Source organism: Amphiura filiformis, chromosome 4, assembly GCF_039555335.1.
Source record: "Amphiura filiformis chromosome 4, Afil_fr2py, whole genome shotgun sequence".
Taxonomy (NCBI): Eukaryota; Metazoa; Echinodermata; class Ophiuroidea; order Amphilepidida; family Amphiuridae; genus Amphiura; species Amphiura filiformis.
Window position 1 is genome coordinate 67,408,079 of NC_092631.1, and position 21,919 is coordinate 67,429,997.

The following is a 21,919-nucleotide window of genomic DNA, read 5'->3' on the forward strand; positions in this document are numbered from 1 at the left end:
TTTATGTTATTTTAGATATAGACCTACATGTATTTTTTGTAAAATGCTGAAGATTTTGTAATGGTGTCATCTTGTATATGGTCCACCTGTTTTTAGCCTTTTTAATTAATAGAAGCTCGATTATTCTTATTTGAAGTTATTTATTTGGGTTCATTAATCATCATTTATGGCAATGATAGTTGCAAATAGAACACAGTTTGTAACCTATGATTTACATCGTGCGCATGAAAAAATACCATAACCTGTAACCTATAATTGTTTTAACACCACAGAATGTATATTCGTACTTTTTTGATGGTATATATATCGAACAGACAAGTTATATAGTTATGTGAAAGTAGTATTTCTAGTATTTGAGCGTGCACGTATTATCTAACATCTATTGTTTAGCGTGCGGGTTTTAGACAATGCATTTGAATTTGAAATTAGTAGTGTGAAATAGTATCTTACCTTTCAATAATGGACATATCTTCCATATGCTTATAGTACCTGTTCTGTGATACTGCCCGAGAGCCATTTCCAGATAAAGTACTGGCATTGCTCCAAATATAAGAAATATCGCATAGGGAATCAGAAAAGCACCTATTTAATAGATAAACATCATTTTGATATATGATAACAACATGTAGATAATTTATATTGATAAATAAGATAAGCAGGTATACTATAAAGAAAGAGCGATATGTCGCCCATAATTGACACTCATGAACTAGCTGCATTTCAATTATTTTATATCTTTATATCAACATCCATCTTTCCTTACCACCAATCACAGAATCAAACAAAAAGTACAAACAGACAGATAGACATAAAATAATGACAATACCTCCTCCATTCCTGTAGCAAAGATACGGGAATCTCCAGACATTTGCCAAATCCACAGCGAATCCAATAGCAGATAACAAGAAATCAACATTCCCGCTCCACGTGGTTCTTGTACTGTCTTTATCATTCGCGCCGCCGAAACCATCTGTCTTGGTGACGTCACTGCTTGTAGTACCCCGGATGTCGACTTCTTTAATGTCTGCTCCATAATTTACGATCCCACCACCGACTTTTTCTTCGTTGTGTGTGTGAGGTGATACGACTGCTAAGTGGACGGTGTTTCCATCAGTGTCGGAGTCCATTGTACAATGTTGAGATATCTGAGGGGAAATGAATATAATTTTGATATTATTGTTGAAATCGAACCTTTGGGAACAAACAACATCCACATGTTTGAATTTGTTTAATGGCAGATTTGGTCATTGCTAACTAATTTCAATCTCTGAAATATTATGAAAAAAGTGGGGGATGTGATCGGTAATATCTTACCTTAAATTATGAATGCTTCTTTTTGATTAAATTACTTACTTTAAGTAGGGGGGTGATCTCTGAACCACTTTGTGAGATATTATTTCAAAACTTGTGGAAATAGTTAATTGTAGTGGCATTGTGTTAGTGGGAAAATGCCTTTTGTTTCATCCGATTCGGTTATTTTACCCCCTGGACATGGGGTCTGAAGATATTGAGTTTTTTTGCATGTTTCGGTATAGGACCATTAGGCCAATTACAACCAGGTTTACTATTATTCTTTCCATGTTATTCTTTAAACATCACTTATCATTGAATATTTTACAAATTGGTATCAATTATTCAAAGTATTCTTTTGATATTTAAAACAAAATCCAACACCCCATTTGACGCCTCAATGACGTCATAACATAGATGTCTTTTTGTGGGTTGCACCAACACGCATGGAAGGTGGCACACAATGCTTTTTGTTTTTTCCGCCACACGGTATAAATAAGGAATTTACACTTAATTTGGGTGTACTGTATCTTGGATCAAGTCTCTACCTTGAAAAGTTGCCCACATTGCATAACTTTATAAATGTAAATATTAGAATTAGGTTTTTATGCCCCATATTTGAAGTAAACAATTTTTATTGCAATGATTTCGAGACCATGAACCCAAACTGGGTGATATACTGTGACGACATTGGGCTACAAGTATACAAGTTCCCAAGTTGGCAATAGAGATCTACTTGCATATTCATGACTTTCTTGTGATGGCCATCAAGATGTGGCTATTTCAAAAACAGGGTTGAGGTTGTTTATTCTGCTTTAAGAATTTAGGCAGGTATGAAATGTGGTTGATATAATATGTTTTGTTTATGGATGACATTTGCTGCAATCAAGAAAATCTAGCAATGACTCCATTTCAGTCCAGATTGACACCTGACACAATTAAATTGATTACATTTTGACGAAAATAGGCAAATTCTTTTGAATTCATATGGTCAAAATTTCCTCCAATCAACAAAATAGCAATAAAATGACACCTTGATAGTAGTCAGGTGTTCAAAAGATTTACATACAAGTGTAGTAGACCAGTTCTAGAGAGCGGCACATCATGGGTGATAATTGGTTGTGAGTACATTAATACACTACATGTATGTCCTTGGTGGTATTTACCAAGAAATACCGGTATTACCCACAGGCTATTTATTTTGTCTAATTACCAGTATTCCAGACACTTACATGTACTAATATTAATGCAAAATGATTGTGGTGATTCATCTGTGGTGTTGTCTTTTTTAAAGACAGTTCTTGTTTTTAACTGATTACAAAGGATAATTACACCAATGTAATTTCAAGAATATGATCAGTCCCACCACCACTTCAACAGGCTGCTGGACATGATGGGGGGGGGGGGGTAACTCTGTGTTCTGGTCAGGTAACCTCTCACATTAAAAAAAGGAGAATGTCAAATTCGTTGCAGGTCTCTGCAAGGCTCACATAATGTATTGAATTATCTGGGTTAAATTAATTTTCTCGGTGTTGGATAGGGTATAAAATTAAAAGGAATGTTAGAGTGGTATGTTTGATGTTAAATCGTGATCAAAACTGAACAAAAAGGTCAGTAAAATGGCTTAAAATAAATGAAAAAAGGTAAAATTACCAGGGTAAAATTGCCCATCACGGGTCTCAGATTAACAATTTTACAGATCTTTATGGTCTCTTTTCTTGGGTTTGTTTCCAATCTCATGGCCACCTTCAGAACTGGCATAAAGTGGGTGGTTACCCACGCTGATGTACAAGTTATCTCCACCCCTGAACGTTTTTTGTTTACATCCCACTACCTATGATTCCCTACAGTGATTTTCTTTATTTAGGAAGTGTTTTTAAAATAATACTGTTGTGGGAGGGGTTGGAGCCAAAATTTTTTGAACCTTAAAAAGGTGGCCGCATTAGCTAAACTATAATAAGGGACCGTTCACAAACACTTGTAAGAGGGGGGCCTGATGCAAAAAAGGGGCCTTGAATAATTTCTTTATCCCTCTGAAGGGGGTCCTTTAAAAATATCATCTTAATTTTCTCGTAGAACATGAGTTTACACTATTTTCTATGGGGTTGACGTTAATTTTCATTGCCAAAAAGGGGGACCCTGAAAACAATGTTAGGTCCGAAAGGGGGGCCCTGAAAAAAAATATGTGAATTTTTCTTCGGTCCCTAAAGAGATTAAAATTCAGAATCCAAGTAACCCCTATCATAAAAACATCTCTGAACACTCCCTTACCAACAGTAACAAAGTTTTGTTCAATTTCTTTTTGCTGATTCTTGTTATTCATTAGTCTGAGAGCACTGAAAACAACAATCATAAGTTCACATTATTAATAGGGAGGGCTTCCAAACTCATCCACCAGTTGCTAACTCCGCCCGGTTCGACCCTGTTCGGGCCGGTTTCTATTGTTCTAACAATATGGAATGCGGTTCAACCGCCACTAACTGCCAGTCAAGCGGCAGTTGTGTTTTGAAGCCACCCATAAATTATTATCGACATCTAACAACGCTATTCATTACAATGCACTAAAATGGGCAAAAAGGGGAAAACTTAAGAAGCCATGTCCAGGGGGTAAAATGCCCAAATTGAACGAAATAAAGGTCATTTTCCCACTCACACAATGTCACTACAATGATTTCCACAAGTATTAAAAAACTTTGGTCAGAGATCACCCCCTACTTTAAGGGGATAAGTTGTTAAAGGGCAAATCTATTGCAAAACCAAATTTAACTCCATTCGAAGAAAATAAGTTGCCAATTAATTTCAGACTTTTTTTCCAAGTCAATATCTCAGCAAATCGCCACCGCTGGGAATTGGTCTCCATTGCATAATAATTGCATAAATTGCACAAATTGCTGACGGCTAGAAGGGACTTGGGGATGAAGTTGGCGTTCTATACTCGACTGGGACAAAGCATCTTGGGACTGGGAATGCTGATATCTGAGATATACTGTTCAGCCACCCGTCAAATTGTTTTCTTTGCAGATCTGGGATTGGTTCATCCCATGAAACTTAGCACGCCTGTAGCCTAAATGTAGATTGACATGCTCGATTTCTCTGCTCGTGAATATTGTACTTCGACATTTAAACATTTTCTTTTGTATACTTAGATCAGGTAACTTAACCAAGAGACTATGTTGTTCACACGATTATGTAACAAACTGAAATGAAAATCGAAACTTCTTGCTACAAATGTTAAGTTTCTATATAACAAAGGGTACAAAAAAGACATCGATAATGACGTCACTCAAGAGCTTAGGCATGATAATAGGAAACCACGTGACCAAAATCAAACCCAATACTAAAACTCAATATTTGAAACGACCGAATGTACCGTTTTTATGAATACTTTATATGACCACCTCCGCGCTGCCATAACAGCTTGTAGACAGTAAGTCTTGAAGTGACCTTCTACATAGCGGGTGGTCTTCCTATACATTTGAATGCAAAGGCGGAACAACATGAGACTACTGTGCAGCAAAAATTTCTATTTTGTTCGACTCTAAGATTATATTGTAAACGTTTCCGTCGTTGAATATTTTTACCCCCCCATGTGTAATAATTTTGCTATTCCATTAATACTTAAATTTTATTATATTTATCATATCGGATAGTGAAAATCATCAATATTTAGGGATAAAATATTAAAAAATGCAAATCGCACGTTATTGCTTTAACCTAAATTCAACTTGTGTTAGGATATGATGAAGGCATTCAAGCAGAACAGATAACCGCACTTGCCAAAGATCGAAGGGTGATGATGATGATGAATTGTTTCTCTTTGGCATTCGTTTATTTGATTGTCAGTTTGATTTTAAAACTTACTCGTCACACTCACAGCTACCATGTGACTTTAGTAAACAAATTAGACTAATAGACAATAATATGAATCAAATTCTGGACTCACCAATGATTTTTTCAGTAACGTTGCGACCCGTTCGCAGGGTCTTCATCAGATTGCGAGAGTCTTGACTGATGGTTTGGTCACGTGATGGTAATCGGCGAGGAGCCTGAAGTAGTTTCACGGTGGGGTCCCAGGCGTGTGATAGCAGGAAACGGAGGCCCCCTTCTTATTAATTTCTGGCTGCTCAGCTCTTTCCCGGATGGCTTCTTTCACTCCCCTCTCAAACCACCTCTCCTCCTTGTCGAAGATTATGATGTCGTCGGCATTGAATTAGTGGCCAGAGAGTTTTGAATGGGTGAAGACTTCCTCTCCGGTGTTGATAGAGGCTGTTTTTTCTCTCCTACATAAAGACTGGGCACAGCTAGTTTCAGAGCACGTGAGTCCATAAACTAGGTTAGACTACTTCCTCGCCGATTACCATCACGTGGCCAAACCATCAGTCAAGTATCTGCGCAGTCTGATGAAGACCCGGTGAACGGGTCGCAACGTTACCATATGGTTACTGAAAAAAATTGTTGGTGGTGGTGAGTCCAGAATTTGATTCATATTATTGTCTATTTTATACTACTGGATGACTCAAAACGTTCACAAAATCAAATCTATCGACGGCTCTGCGTTGGTAATAAGAAAATCAACGAAGCGTCGTGTCAGTTGTAGTACAGGTGACGCTTCATGGTCTGACTATAGACAGGAACGACACCAAACCAAAGTTTATGGTTGAAAGGCAGAAGAAAACACAGGTATGTTATTTTTGTTCATGCATGTTGTAAAATTATTTTTTTTTTTACATGGAAAAAGTGGTGACGGCGTATCCGGGCAGCTTATTCGGTTCCACATAAATTATATGACACAGATGTTAGTTTGATAGTCAGAATATTGACCCGTGTAAATTACTATTTAGCTTTGCATTAATTTTTGTTTTTATCCAAGTTGGTGCTGTCGTTGAATTCTAGGGGGCTGGAAATTGAGATCCGGGCATTTTTTTCGGCGCCAATTTTTTTAAACACTACTCCCCATTCCAAAAAAATACAGCATTAATTTTTGGGGATTCAAAAAATATTATCCTGTTTTCCAAATGAAACATAGCTAAATATTGATCCTTTAGTTAGTTTTAACTGGCAATAAAAATCAAATTAATGTGAATAGATTTACAATTCCAGGGGAAATGAGCCAAAAACATGCAATTTTGGAGGATTTCTGTCAATTTCAGTCACAAATTCAAAGTCTTGGCAAAAGTCTAAGCATTCAAAATTTGTAGTATATGTTATAAGTTTGCTCATTAAATATTTTATGTATAAATTTTGATAATTGGTTATAAAAGATAATGTGTTTTCCAAAAAATAAGAATACATTATCTGAAAGTAGTCTTAGTACAAGTCTTTTGGGCTTGATTTTTTGGCCCTTATTCCAAAAGTTGGCCGAATATTCAAATTTGACTTTTATTGCCAGTTATTAAGCGTTTTGAATACAAAGGTCATGAGGGCAATCATGAGGTAATAAACATCAGCATAAAGGATGCTGCTGCCTTCTTCCAAAAGGGTACAATCTGCAAGAATTTTACAGTGCTGAATTAGGTGCGATTAAAACTGGAAGCAGTCTAGCGCAACTGGATAGACTGCACCTGCCCTCTGAGGTATTCCAGGGAGACTTTGTCAACAAGCTGCTGGGGAATAAATTGCAGAGACTGTTTCCATATAAGAAAAACGAATGTCGGTAAATAGTTATCCTGGTAAATGATATTTCATGGAGTGGCCAAGGTGGTATATCAGCAAATATATATGCGACATATCAATATCCACTTTAGCCTGGATAGGTCGTTCCTGTAGGAACGGCCATTGCCGTTGCATGGTCAAACCACAGACTTTAAAAAAACATGCCTGACACTCCACTGGTAGTTCTGTTGTCGAAGAGGGTGAAATGGGCATATCTACGTTGTACCATTTCCAGTTTAATGAATCCCAGACAACACTGGCATATTCCATAACATGGCACAGATGAAGTGTCTTATAGCACAGCACTTTGGTCTCCCTAAGGGGTACTGATTGCAGGAATGCACAGGTATAGTTTACTTTTCCCGCTTTTGAAATGACGTTTTGTTTGAGGGGATTCCAGGAGAGGTTATGGTAGATAGTGACGCTCAAGTATTTTGCCGATTCCGCCTCTTCTAGAGTATGAGCATGGATGCTATACGGTATCTTGTTGGTATTCTTGTTGGTGACGTAAAGCATTTTTGGGATGTCACTAATCTTTCTCCCACTTCTGCAGTTGATCATGCTGAAGTCCCTCTGATGAACAATCTTCCTCCTGATGAAATTACCGATGGAGGATGCAGTCATCTGCAAATAACCTGGAGTGGACAATCAATACACGATTACGATGCTCACCCTCCAGAATCAGTTGCCGGGAGTGACCGTTGAGGGAATACATGCATAATGTGTTGTCCTGAATGCCATAAAATATAAGTTTGTGTTGCAGTATCGAATTTGGAACTCGATCAAAAGATCTTTGAAAGATCAAGAAGGATTACATCTACTTTGTCAGGATTGGACTGAAATTCCCAACCGACGCTAAGCTAAAGCCACGCAGCAAATAATGTGAACAACAAAGAGACGAAATAATGTCACGCAACAAAAGGATTATAATAAATACTTCAAAAAAACAGTTCTCTTCTACGCATGAAAAAATAAATAAATATCACAATGGCAATAACGGTTAAATATATTATGACTAGTCAGATGAAACTATAATTAATAAGTATACTCAATTTAATCATTCGCGATAAAAAAAAATATACCAAGTGCACTTGGAAAGGATACGTTTTAAACGTCGTTACATGACTAGAGTTCCATCACAACGTTGTCAGTTATACAGTGCGTTGAATCCATTCTCAATGATGCCACACACGTAGCCACGCCTAGTTCAACCAACGGTTAATTACATGGAATGCAGAATGTCGACGAAAACAACAGTTCCCAACGTCCAAGTCCAAGAGTAGAGTATACACACACATGTACGGCTGTATAAATACAATTAATGAATCCGTGACTAGAATTTGTTTTCAAGTTCATATGATAAACTTCACACAATATTCTATCTGGAAGACTTTCACATTTCCAAATGAGCCACAGAATTTACTACTGACTTCTTTCTTTGATTAATGAAAGATATGGAACTTCTTTACAACATTCACACAAGGCTAGTTCCACAAGATATGTTTTAAATTCCTGAAGTTTATGTCTCTACAGCAGGATGATTTAAATTGTCAATCTCGACACAAAATTACATGATATGTTGAACACCAATTCAACTATGTTTAATTTGGAACTTTATGCTGAATACAAAATTTATCACACTATGAAAATCTAAATTTGATTTTCCCGCCAAAACAATAATTTAACTATCACAAGCAAAGCTTTCTTTAAATAACTAATTCATCATTAAATCCACTTTATAATTTACAAACAATATTATTTTACTTACACGAACAATGTCTTAAACCAGCATGGTTCTCACAAAGTTGGAAAAGTCAAAGTGTCAGCTTCAACCACGACGACCATTTTAAACTTCGCCAAACCGACTCAAACACAAGGCACAAATTAGCTTCTATTGCTGATTCTAGCTTCCATAAGACCTGGTATATCTTTCTGTATGAAGCATCGCAAACTGGTAAAGCCTTTTTTAGCCATACGATGTTAGTAAAGAGAAATATCCATCATGCTGAATAAAACAACATTTCACTTTCCTCAGTGAAATGGGCAGCAGATCTTATCTCAATCAGATGTTAAAATTGAATGCCCAGATATTCTGTGAACATGCATCCACCAAGCCAGAAACTAATTTACATGACACACAAAAAATCTGAATATTGACAATACCTAAAGAATTGTCCACAAAAGAAATGGACTGACCTAGGATCCAGGTCTGACCACTACATACAATACACACACCACATCTAGATTGCAAGCTTCAGTGCACATACCTGCAACTAGATTTAAGGGATCATGACATTAAGGTGAAATACCCAGAAAACAATCCACTTTTATTTTAAGGGATCAACTCCAATTATGACATTTACGTCCCCCCTTAAACAAATTGTGTCTACACAATTTTCATATAACACACAATCACCACTTAAAAATAAGTGGATTTACATTTTCCACAACTTACCATCTACCACTTAACCTTAAGCGGATTTACAGTTGTAACTGTGACCTGTCTTCACCAAGAAGATATATACTCAAAATTACTTTTCACAATGACTCTTACCTTCTCCAATGTACATTGCACAAATTCTACCTTTGAATTTCCAATGCTACACAAAAATACACATCACCTTATTCATGTGAAATCCTGCTCATGTAGTCTGCGCCAATGTTGTCACTTCCCTTGATTGCCTCAATCCTGTCGTGATATGGTTGCAATGACAATGCCCAGCGCATTATCCGACCATTTGCAACTTTGGAACGCTTCACACATAGCAGTGGTTGATGATCTGTTTCTAAGACAAAGTCTCGTCCGTACAAATAAAGTTCTAACTTGCGAATTGCCCATACAACGGCAAGACATTCTTTCTCCATTATCGCATATCCTCTCTGTGCTTTGTTCAACTTCTTACTTAAATATGCAAGTGGAAATTTGACACCTTCGAACTCCTGGAACAGGACAGCTCCGATCGCTACATCACTTGCATCTGTGCGTAGAATGAATTGACGATGGAAGTCTGGTAGATGTAGAATGGGTGCTTTTCCGAGCATACTCTTGAGGGTCTGAAATGCTACTTCTTGGCTTCTCTCCCAGTTGATTTTCGTTGGTTCACCAGCTTTCGTCTTGTCTGTCAATGGTACCGCTATGGCTCCAAAGTTCGGAATGTACTGCCTGTAGAAACCGGCAAGACCCAAAAACGACTTCAGCTGTGTTTTGGTCACAGGACGTGGAGCCTTCTGTATGACCTCCAACTTATCTAGATTTGGATGACGACATCCCTTCTCAACAGTATGACCTAGGAATTCGACACGTTCAAAGCCGATATAGCACTTTGAAGGTTTAGCAGTCAAGTTCGCATCTCTAAGCCTCTTCATAAGTTCATTCAATTTCTCCAAGTGTTCTTCCCAAGTGACTGTATACACTAATATGTCATCTATGTAATTTACTACTTTGTCAAGATTGTTCAACAATTTCCTCATAATCCTAGAAAATGTCGCAGGAGCGTTGACGAGCCCGAACGGCATTCTCCGGTATTGATACAACTGATCAAAAGCAAGGAACGCAGTAAGCGGTTTGGCATTCTCAGTCAGCGGAACTTGCCAATAACCCTTACTGAGGTCGAACTTTGAGAAATACTGTGCATCTCCCAATTGATCAAAGATTTCTTGAGGAGAAGGAATCCCCTCTGCGTCAAATTCGGTAATCGCATTAATTCTGCGAGTGTCGCAACATATTCGATTCTTACCATCTGCTTTCTTGACGACAACCAGCGGCGATGCATATGGACTAGTTGATGGTTCGATCACATCCAACTCCAACATTGTTTTGATTTCCTCCTTCACCGAGTCTCGTAAGGCATATGGAATAGGATATGGCTTAGTACGAACCGGTGTACTATCCGTAAGTTTGATATCATGCGAACCTAGATGAGTAAACCCTGGTTTGTCGGTTAGTACACTACTATAGTTACCTAGCAATCTCTTCACTTCCAAACTCTGCTCTTCTGTCAAGTCTTGGTTGATATGTACATCAGCTATGGTTTCTTCGGCCTGAAAAGATGGAATCTGTAGAAGATCTTCATTTGTCAAAGACACATCATCTTCCTCTGACATTTCTGATTCTTCTTGCACTTCACTTTCAATGATGGCACTACACGCAATCTGTAAAAGACCAGCCACTACCTTGGATGGTTGATCAGTATCTCTACGAAAATACTTCTTCAGTAAATTTGCATGAAATGTCTTCACCTTGGTACCGAAATCCACCTTGTAATCCATACTACCTACTTTACCTACCACAGGAAATGGACCCTTCCAATGTAATAGAAGTTTGTTATGGTCTGTAGGGAGCAACAACAATACCTCATCTCCGACATCAAATTTCCGAGCCTTAGCCTTTCTGTCATAGTACATCTTGTACTTACCTTGAGACTTCTTCATCTCTTCCCTAGCAAGATCACATGTTTTCTGCAACCTATCCTGCAGATCCAGAACATACTCAAATGTGGTCTTGGTTTCTGGTTCTTCTATCTGACCTGTCCAGAACTCCTTTAACATACCAAGAGGACCTCTCACAGATCGACCATACAAAAGATCAAACGGAGAAAACTTAGTACTAGCATGAGGGGTTTCTCTGTACGCAAAAAGTAAAGCATTGATATACCTATCCCAATCACGAGGACGTTCTTCACACATCTTTCTCAAAGAGGCTTTCAACACACCATTGAACCTTTCACACATACCATTTGTCATCGGATGCCAAGCAGTTGTGGTTAACTGACGGATAGATAACAATCTATTGACTTCAGCCATCACTTCAGACGTGAATTGTCTACCTTGATCACTAAGTACCTCACGGGGAAAACCAACTCTGGAATAAATATCCAGCAGTGCCTCTGCTACTGATATCGAAACTATGTTACGAAGCGGAACTGCCTTAGGAAACCGAGTAGCGTAATCCACTACTGTAAGGATAAAACGATGACCTCGCTCTGTAGACAGAAAAATAGGACCAACAAGATCCATTGCTATACGACTGAAGGGAACATCGATGATCGGCATACTACCAAGAGGAACCTTTGTTACTCTACCTTTGGGAAATGTTCGCTGACAGATATCACATGATCTACATAATCTACCAATGTCTGCTTGTGCACCAGGCCAAAAGAAATGTTTCAAGACCTTGAGAGTGGTTTTATTCACACCAGCATGTCCTCCTAAGAGCGTTTCATGAGCCAACTTCATAACTTGCATACGAAATGGTTGAGGAACAACAACTTGGTTGAGACTTTCACCAAAGTTGACAGATGGAGACTGAAATTCACGGAACAAAATACCATCCTTACACACAAACTTTGATGTACCACCACAACGACTCACCTTTACTTCACCCGATTCTGCTAACTCGCGAATCTTATTCAAACTTGGATCATCAGCCTGAGCCTTTTGCAACTCATCAGCAGAAATAATCTCAGTAACTACCTTTGGTACCTTAAGAGCTTTCTTGAGTTTCTCACTTGCCACCTTTTGACTACGAGTTTGTACAGCGTTCATCACATTACTAATTTCACCATGGTCCTCGTCATCTGTGTTTACACTTGACTGACAACGTGGTTTCCAATCAGGATCAGGATCCTTAGGTTCACGTACCCCACGAAGATTATTACCCAAAATCAAATCATACACAGGATCATTCATCACCAGAGCATGAACATGACCAGTGAAATATGGTGTATCAACATCCAGACATGCAACAGGAAAAGTTCTCACCGTACCATCAATAAGACGACATTTGTCATATACTCCAGTAAATTTCTCTTCTGGCACAAGTCTCTTCCTTACAGCTACCGCATCACACCCAGAATCTCTCATCACCTGAACCTCCTTACTACCAAGAAAACCTTGAACAACCGGCATATCCTCTACTAAATTATCACTACACGCAGCACTCGCAAGAGGAAGTTTATGACCACAAGACATCGTTACATACGCATCGTCTGATTTCACACCTTCACCATACATTTCATTTGAGACCAGCACACAAGAAGATGCAGTCTGCACTCTGTTCTGTCCACAAGACTCGCAACTACATGCAGTGCAAAGAGAAGATGAAGTATCAGTCTGATTTAACTTCTTACCTTGTTTACCTGATTTGTGTCCATGTGATGCACTTCCTTGTAAACTAGCAGCTTTCAAAGTAGGTCTAGTGCGGCGATAACAGTCTTTAGCTATGTGTCCTACTTTGTCACAAATAAAACACCTTCGTTGGTTACCTCCAGTATTCGTACTCTGCTTTGGATTAGTACCATGAGTGGGAGGGGTAGTGTTAGTCTTCTTACCTGAAGATTGTTGACCCTTTTGATGTGGTAACTTACCACCAAAGGAAGCATTCCATCCACCTCTCGCCTCTATGTACTGTTCAGCCAATTGAGTCATTTCGGCAACATTTTTAGGTTTCCTTTCTTTTAAGAACAATGCCATGTCTTTGTTACAACCAGCGACAAATTGCTCACGTATTAACAAGTCCGATAACCCAGCAAAATTCTTGGTTACAGCAGCCAGTTCTACCCACCTAATCAGATAGTTCTCCAGTCTTGTTGCAAACTGTGGAGCACTTTCTGTTTGTTCGGGTTTAGCTGAACGGAACTTACTTCTAAATCCATCTTCGGTCATTTGATACGCTTTGAGTAATTCAGATTTTAGAACATCATAAGTATCAGTTGGTGCAAGCCTAGCATAAGTATCTAAACCCTTCCCATGCAACAATGCACTAAGATTTAAAGCCCAGTCATCCCTTTCCCATTTATTTGATTCCGCGTACCTTTCAAATCTTTGTAAGTAAGCATCAATGTCATCCTTGTCCTCACGGAATTCTGGCAATTTGGGAATTTTTGCTTTACCCTGGCCTGTAGATGCATGTTCTGTTTTAATGCCCTTAGCTGCATTTTCTTTCCTTAGTTCCTCAATTCTTAATTGCAATACAAGTGCCTCTTTCTCATATTCGCGCTGTGCTGCACGTTCATCTCGCGCAAGGTCACGCTGCGTCTTGACAAATTGTTTTAGGTCCTCCCCTGTATAACCCATCTTTTCTCCTGACAAAGTTAATTTATCAGTATCCATGATTGGGAACAATGAATGCAATAGAGCGCAACCAGAAATTCAATGCACAAATCGTATATAGAAGCAGAATTGCAAATGAGCCTATTTAACTTGAATACCTTACTGACACTATTTTGACACAACCAAACACTCTTCCAACAATGCGCAGAAATACGGACAAAATAGTCATCAATCTTGTTCACAAAATAACTGGTAACTTTTGCTATTAGATTTGTTTTTATTTCCCGGACGAGCCCCCACAAATGTCAGGATTGGACTGAAATTCCCAACCGACGCTAAGCTAAAGCCACGCAGCAAATAATGTGAACAACAAAGAGACGAAATAATGTCACGCAACAAAAGGATTATAATAAATACTTCAAAAAAACAGTTCTCTTCTACGCATGAAAAAATAAATAAATATCACAATGGCAATAACGGTTAAATATATTATGACTAGTCAGATGAAACTATAATTAATAAGTATACTCAATTTAATCATTCGCGATAAAAAAAATATACCAAGTGCACTTGGAAAGGATACGTTTTAAACGTCGTTACATGACTAGAGTTCCATCACAACGTTGGCAGTTATACAGTGCGTTGAATCCATTCTCAATGATGCCACACACGTAGCCACGCCTAGTTCAACCAACGGTTAATTACATGGAATGCAGAATGTCGACGAAAACAACAGTTCCCAACGTCCAAGTCCAAGAGTAGAGTATACACACACATGTACGGCTGTATAAATACAATTAATGAATCCGTGACTAGGATTTGTTTTCAAGTTCATATGATAAACTTCACACAATATTCTATCTGGAAGACTTTCACATTTCCAAATGAGCCACAGAATTTACTACTGACTTCTTTCTTTGATTAATGAAAGATATGGAACTTCTTTACAACATTCACACAAGGCTAGTTCCACAAGATATGTTTTAAATTCCTGAAGTTTATGTCTCTACAGCAGGATGATTTAAATTGTCAATCTCGACACAAAATTACATGATATGTTGAACACCAATTCAACTATGTTTAATTTGGAACTTTATGCTGAATACAAAATTTATCACACTATGAAAATCTAAATTTGATTTTCCCGCCAAAACAATAATTTAACTATCACAAGCAAAGCTTTCTTTAAATAACTAATTCATCATTAAATCCACTTTATAATTTACAAACAATATTATTTTACTTACACGAACAATGTCTTAAACCAGCATGGTTCTCACAAAGTTGGAAAAGTCAAAGTGTCAGCTTCAACCACGACGACCATTTTAAACTTCGCCAAACCCGACTCAAACACAAGGCACAAATTAGCTTCTATTGCTGATTCTAGCTTCCATAAGACCTGGTATATCTTTCTGTATGAAGCATCGCAAACTGGTAAAGCCTTTTTAGCCATACGATGTTAGTAAAGAGAAATATCCATCATGCTGAATAAAACAACATTTCACTTTCCTCAGTGAAATGGGCAGCAGATCTTATCTCAATCAGATGTTAAAATTGAATGCCCAGATATTCTGTGAACATGCATCCACCAAGCCAGAAACTAATTTACATGACACACAAAAAATCTGAATATTGACAATACCTAAAGAATTGTCCACAAAAGAAATGGACTGACCTAGGATCCAGGTCTGACCACTACATACAATACACACACCACATCTAGATTGCAAGCTTCAGTGCACATACCTGCAACTAGATTTAAGGGATCATGACATTAAGGTGAAATACCCAGAAAACAATCCACCTTTATTTTAAGGGATCAACTCCAATTATGACGTACTTGATCTTGAATCTCGACGCTCTTAGATAGCTCTTGGATGGTTTGGATAACCCAGCAAACACAAAAACATTTTAAAAACGTTATAAATAAGTTATATTTTGGCCTTTTGTTTAGGTAAAAACGTTTTAATAACATTAAAATGTCGGGTTATATAAAGGTCATGAAAACGTTTTATATGAAAACACACTACAACAATATTTTTTAAATGTTTTTAAAAATGTTATTGTAAACTATTTTCGCAAACGTTTTTTTGCCAAATATTTTGTAAACACTTAAGGGATCTAAAATGAGCGTTTATTGCGTTTCGACAGTATTTTTTGTGGGACATGAGAGCACCTCAGACCTATCGAATTGCATTCTGAATACGAATCATGTCTTTCTGATATCAAATAATTTTCATTTTTTGAAAATTACAATATAATCTAAATTTTATGACAAATTATAAAATTTGATATTTTTCAATTTTTGATATATAACAGTCCTCGAAGTAAATTATATAAATCTAATGATATATTCTTAAAGTGTATGTAGCAGGAGGAAAAGCCGACAGTCAATTGAAAATTTTGACCTTTCATATTGAAGATATGGATTTTTCCCCCAAAAGACCTAATTTTTATTTTTATTTTGGTGTTTTGGGAAAAAAAATCCATATCTTCAATACGAAAGGTCAAAATTTTCAATTGATCGTCGGCTTTTCACCCCACCTACATACACTTTAAGTATAAATCATCAGATTTATAAAGTTTACTTCAAGTACTGTTAAATATAAAAAATATCAATTTTCAATGATTTGCCATAAAATGTGTATTAAATTGCGAATTTCAAAAAATCAAAATTATTTGATATCAGAATGACATTCTTCGTATTCAGAATGCAATTCGATAAGTATGATGTGCTCTAATGTCCCAAAATAAATACTGTCCAAACGTTCATACCCCAGCCCTTAAATAACATGTTAAAATATTTGCACTCAGCAAACACAGATATGTTCTTAAAATGTTTTATTCAAAACGTTTTAATAACATTTAAATGTCGGGTTATATAAAGGTCATGAAAACGTTTTTAAAACGTTATTGCAAATATTTTGGGCAAACATTTTTCGCAAAATATTTTTCAACTCCCAAAATAACATTCTGTTTAGAATGTTTTGTATCAAGTTTTCAAAAATGTTTTTGGAATGTTTTTATTTATTTTTGTTTTAATTAAAACGTTTTTATAACCTTTATATAACCCGACACTTAAACGTTTTCTGTAAAACATTTTTTGTTTGTTGGGCAGTAGATTATCAAAAAATGTTTTTACATGTTATGAAAACGTTTTATACCCTTAATATACCCTTTATATAACCCGACATTTAAACATTTTCTGACAACCTTTTATAACCTTTTGCGAATGATATACCATCTAGGATGTATATGGACACGTCACATTCTGTGTCTGGAAGATGAGTGCACAGATTTCTTAACTGTATCTTCAAGGCTGTGAAGATCAGCTTTGGTTGTGACACGTTTACTGCCATCCTCTTTGAACAAACTTGGTGGGACAACTGTGATAGAGTAGCTTAGAACTGAAGCCAGATTAATTTCAGGTCAAACTGTAGCTAGCGTAAGTGCTCATTGGTAGATGATTTCCGCGGGTGAAACTTTGAGACGATGAGTGTTGGAAGCGATCTTAACTTTGAATGGCTTTTTCAACTCTTTGAATGTTTTCAGACCTGACTTGGTGACAGGGGCATAAAAGGACTTGGAGTCTTCAGTTCCTTTGTCAATACGAGACTTTATAAAATCCATCATTATTTGCCCCCTTTCCACAGCATTCAACAGGGAGTTGCTGATTTTAGATGTAGCCACTAGACCAACTGCTCAAATTAACTAGTAACTCAGGATGGGACTCTACGTCGAATAGATCTGTCATGTTATCTCCCATATGCTTAAGAATTTGCTGGGTATGAGCTTCATCCCTTGTAATCATTGCTGATTTTGTTTGTTCATGTGACTCTGTCGTAGTTGACTTTGTGTCGTACCACTATATTGACCAAGAAGGTGGCGGGTGTGTGTCCATCGAAGCACAGCAGATCCCCTTCTTGACAGGTCAATGATGCCACTGTCACTTTTGGTATCCTTAATGATAGTTCCATATCGCTTCATATGCCCTTAAATTTGCTTGCTTGACTGAAAACTCTCCATTGGAAAATGCCTCTTGAACTTCGTCTGGTAGTGAAGTTAGCATCTCTGTTGCATATAAACGGGAATAGTTCTGCCGATCAGCCACAGAATAGTAAGGGAGCATTTACTTGAGTGCATAGATGCAGTTCCCAATTGCCTTCTCTTTCAGCTCTGATGTTGTTTAAGGGATCACTCAAAGACGGATATTTTAAACATTATTTTGTGTTGTATTTTTAAAAGTAATGATGATAAGTGCATAAAAGTATACATTTTCAGAAAGGAAATGACACAAGGAATCCAATACAGCAGTTTTTGAGAAAAGCGTCAAAATTGATTTTCCATGTCAATTTTTTTCGGTCCGCCATAACAACTTACCCGAAATATCAAAATGGATGAAAATTGCATATTTGTGTTCTAAAGACACGCATCTAGAAAATATTTTCTTAAATTTTTGAATTTTTTCTTCGTTTTAAAAATATGGGTCAAAAAAGATCAAAATTTAACTTTTTTTCAATTTTGACCAAAATTTGAGATAATTTAAGGTATATTTTCAAAACGAAGAAAAAAAATCATAAATTTGAGAAAACACTTTCTAGATTTGTGTCTTTAGAACACAGATATGCCATTTTTGTCAATTTTGATATTTACGGTAAGTTGTTATGGCGGACCGAAAAAAATTTGCATGGAAAATCTGCCTTGCTAGTTGGATTCCTTCCTTGCATCATTTCCTTTCTGAAAATGTATACTTTTATGTACTTATCATCATTACTTTTAAAGATATAATACAAAACAATGTCTAAAATGTGCCACTTTGAGTGATCCTGTGTGCCACCTTAAGAAGATTTGCATAACCTTCATGAAGTTGGACCAAAATGCAAAAGTAACATATTGTTGCCGACCCCATGAAATATACTCTGCTAAAATTGGTAAGATCTTCAATCATCAAAGATGTCAGGGGACCCAATGATTTCTGGTAGGACACTATCATGCCCAATGAAGGCCTTCTGTACATCACACAGTAGATAAACAACATCCGTCATTCAATTCTCAAGGTGCCTTTAATCTTCAAACCATTTCAGGAAGTTTGTGATAAAGATCTGAACAAGGCTTCATATACCAGAGTAAGACCTCTTGTGGCTCGATGAAATTGCTTTCCACCTAACATACTTTCAACAGTGGCAGGAGCGTACGTTTCTGAATAGCTCTGAATCTGTCAATCTTTCAAACCAGCGCTTCCCCAAAGTCAAATAGAAGCGATGAATGTTGAAAGATTGTGACACCCACCTAGCCGTATGACAAGATTAGGAAACTCCTGTTCTCTAATCAGCTTTACCATCTGTGCCACTGCATACAACTGTTGATCAAAAGTGTGTACATGGCAATGTTGACCCCAATTTTCTGCCAGATCTTTTTTCTCTTTAGTGCAGTGTAAACTGTTCCCATATCAGAAGGAGGTGCCTCAATTATGGGTGGATATGTAGCAATAGTAACAGCATTTGGATTGTATTGAGACACCGTTTCATTAAATCCTGTCCAAAATGGATGTTACTGATACGCCACTATGTCGTCCAAAACAAAGGGAATGTTGTACACAATAATTCCATTGAGTGAGATACGCTAAACCTAATTAGTGATAATACTTTATTAATTAATGACATGCATATCTTGAAAGTTTGTCAGAATGTAGAGCTTTATACATAGATTATGAAACTGATCTTATCTCATTTTGTCAAAAATGGCTGATACGCCACTATGTCTTGGGAGCGACGAGTTGGACCATTAGCCCAATGGTAGGCCTATTACCTGGTTCTTACCGCGGCGACTACAGTAGTAAGGCATTCAGCTAGTGTAATGTATCGACGACGTCTCACATCATCTGGCGAGTATATTCTTGATCTGCTGATTCAAATGCTTTCTTATCAAGAAGCCACTGCAGAACTCAACTGTCTGAAGTGAGTCACGAACAAATGCCAATGATGCGTCAAGATCTATTTCTTGTACATTTTGGTACGCAGATGTTGACTCCAACCTCTCCACTTCAGCACTAAGTATGCCATCATCATCACATCTCTATCTTATGTGTTAGGATATTGAAATTACCCATGGTTATACTCTTATATCTTGGCTATGAAATAAAAGTTTAAAATGTGACTTGTAGTTGTTAAGATATGTTGGTTAAAGTGAATACAGATTTGGTACGTCAGAAACGGTCGAAAAGAAAGGCTAAATTTGATTTAAAAGGTTGCCAACATCTACGTGTAAATCATTGTAGATTTATTTCTGAAAATTATTAATTTGCTTTGTTTTTGTTCAAATAATTTAATCCATTTGCTTGCAAAATATACTGTTTTACTGGGTATCATGTCTTTTGCACAACAAAACCGATATAATTTATGTTCAGAATAGCCTTCGCCATGTTCATAATGACACTTAGTCAAAATATGGCGAATTTCACTAACATTTTGTTTGTCTGTTGAACCCTTCGATGGTTTTTTTCTCATATAAAACATGTTTCATTTTGTATTGACGTCCCAATGTATGTCATGGCGCTCAAATAGGACGAAAATATTATGTCCTGCGTAAGCAGTTTGGACAACCACATCTTGAAAACATTTTATGGACAATATTCAAAGCTACAATATAATGCTTACTAAACTTTTGGGTTCAGTTTTTAACCGTTTCCGTTTTACCAAATCTGTATTTTACTTTAACCAACACATGTTAACAACCAAAAATCACATTTTCATTAAATAACTTTTATTTTATAGCCTAGATTTAAGAATATAATCATGTGTAATTTCAATTGCCTGGCATATAAGATAATAACAGAGATGTGATGATGGAGGTAGAACTTTTTGAATGACCCTCGTATTATCAGCATTCAGATTTAAAATCAGTGTAATTTCAATTGCCTGGCATGTAAGATAATGAGAGATGTGATGATGGATGTAGAACGCTTTGAATGACCCTCATATTATCAGCATAGGGAGCTATTATTGTGGATGATTACGAAGGTCAACCAGAATCATTAAGGTTAGCATCTATCTGAAACTTGCAATTTGGTAGTTCACAGCACCTTGCGAATGAACTTTGACAAAAATTGCATTGATCATTTCGTAGCGAGCGTATTAGAAGAATCAAATACCATATATACTTTTGTAGGTCCTGCGGTTCTTGAGTTACATTAAAGAGGGCTGAAACAACAACACAATTGTAAAACGTACATAACTCATTAACAACAATCAAGCAAGCAAATTTTCTAAGTATATGATTTGTTGAAAGTGTTATTTTAAAATAATTTATTGATTTAGATAATGAAAATCGTGCCTTGCTTGAGCATGATGATCAATGTACTCATAGACGTCAATGTTGATACCCCCCCCACACACACACCCACCCCCCCACCACCCACACACTTTTGGGGGAAATTAGCCATTTTTTGTTCTTTTCAGCCACTTTTTGACAATTTTGTATCACATTTAATCCATCCAAAGAGAAGATTGCCTCTATCTAGAAACGACCTCCACAAAACACGATTGTTAGATTAGATTTTTATTCTAAATCCTGTCTATTTGTGTGCAAATTGAGGGCGCTATTTACATATATTTTAAATTTAATTTAGCCCAATAATATGAATTATTCCTTATAGAATAGGCCTACCGAAGTGATGACATTGCATTTCAGCGTTTTGAATACCATGTATCGGTGGCCCGGGGGGTCACTCCCATTGTGGCCTGTACACCATCCGCGATAATCAACTTTTGAAAAGCACCCTAAACAAGGATTTAACCCTTGGCTAAAACAATACCCTAAACAGGGATTTTATTCCTTGCATCAAATTTCATACCCTAAATTTCATTTCCGCGTATTTTTAGTAATTGCAATTTTGCTACCCTTTTCCCCAATATTTCATGTTTTTGAC

The 21,919-nt window shown here is 37.0% G+C and overlaps 1 long non-coding RNA gene across 1 annotated transcript; it reads right to left on the reverse strand.

Moving 5' to 3' along the window:
* Window positions 1-448: 448 nt before the first annotated feature.
* LOC140149909 (uncharacterized) lies at window positions 449-5,570 on the reverse strand. Its single transcript, XR_011858772.1, has 3 exons — window positions 5,234-5,570; window positions 827-1,145; window positions 449-582 (listed from the first exon to the last, which is right to left on the reverse strand). It is a non-coding gene; the product is annotated as an uncharacterized lncRNA (long non-coding RNA).
* Window positions 5,571-21,919: the final 16,349 nt, after the last annotated feature.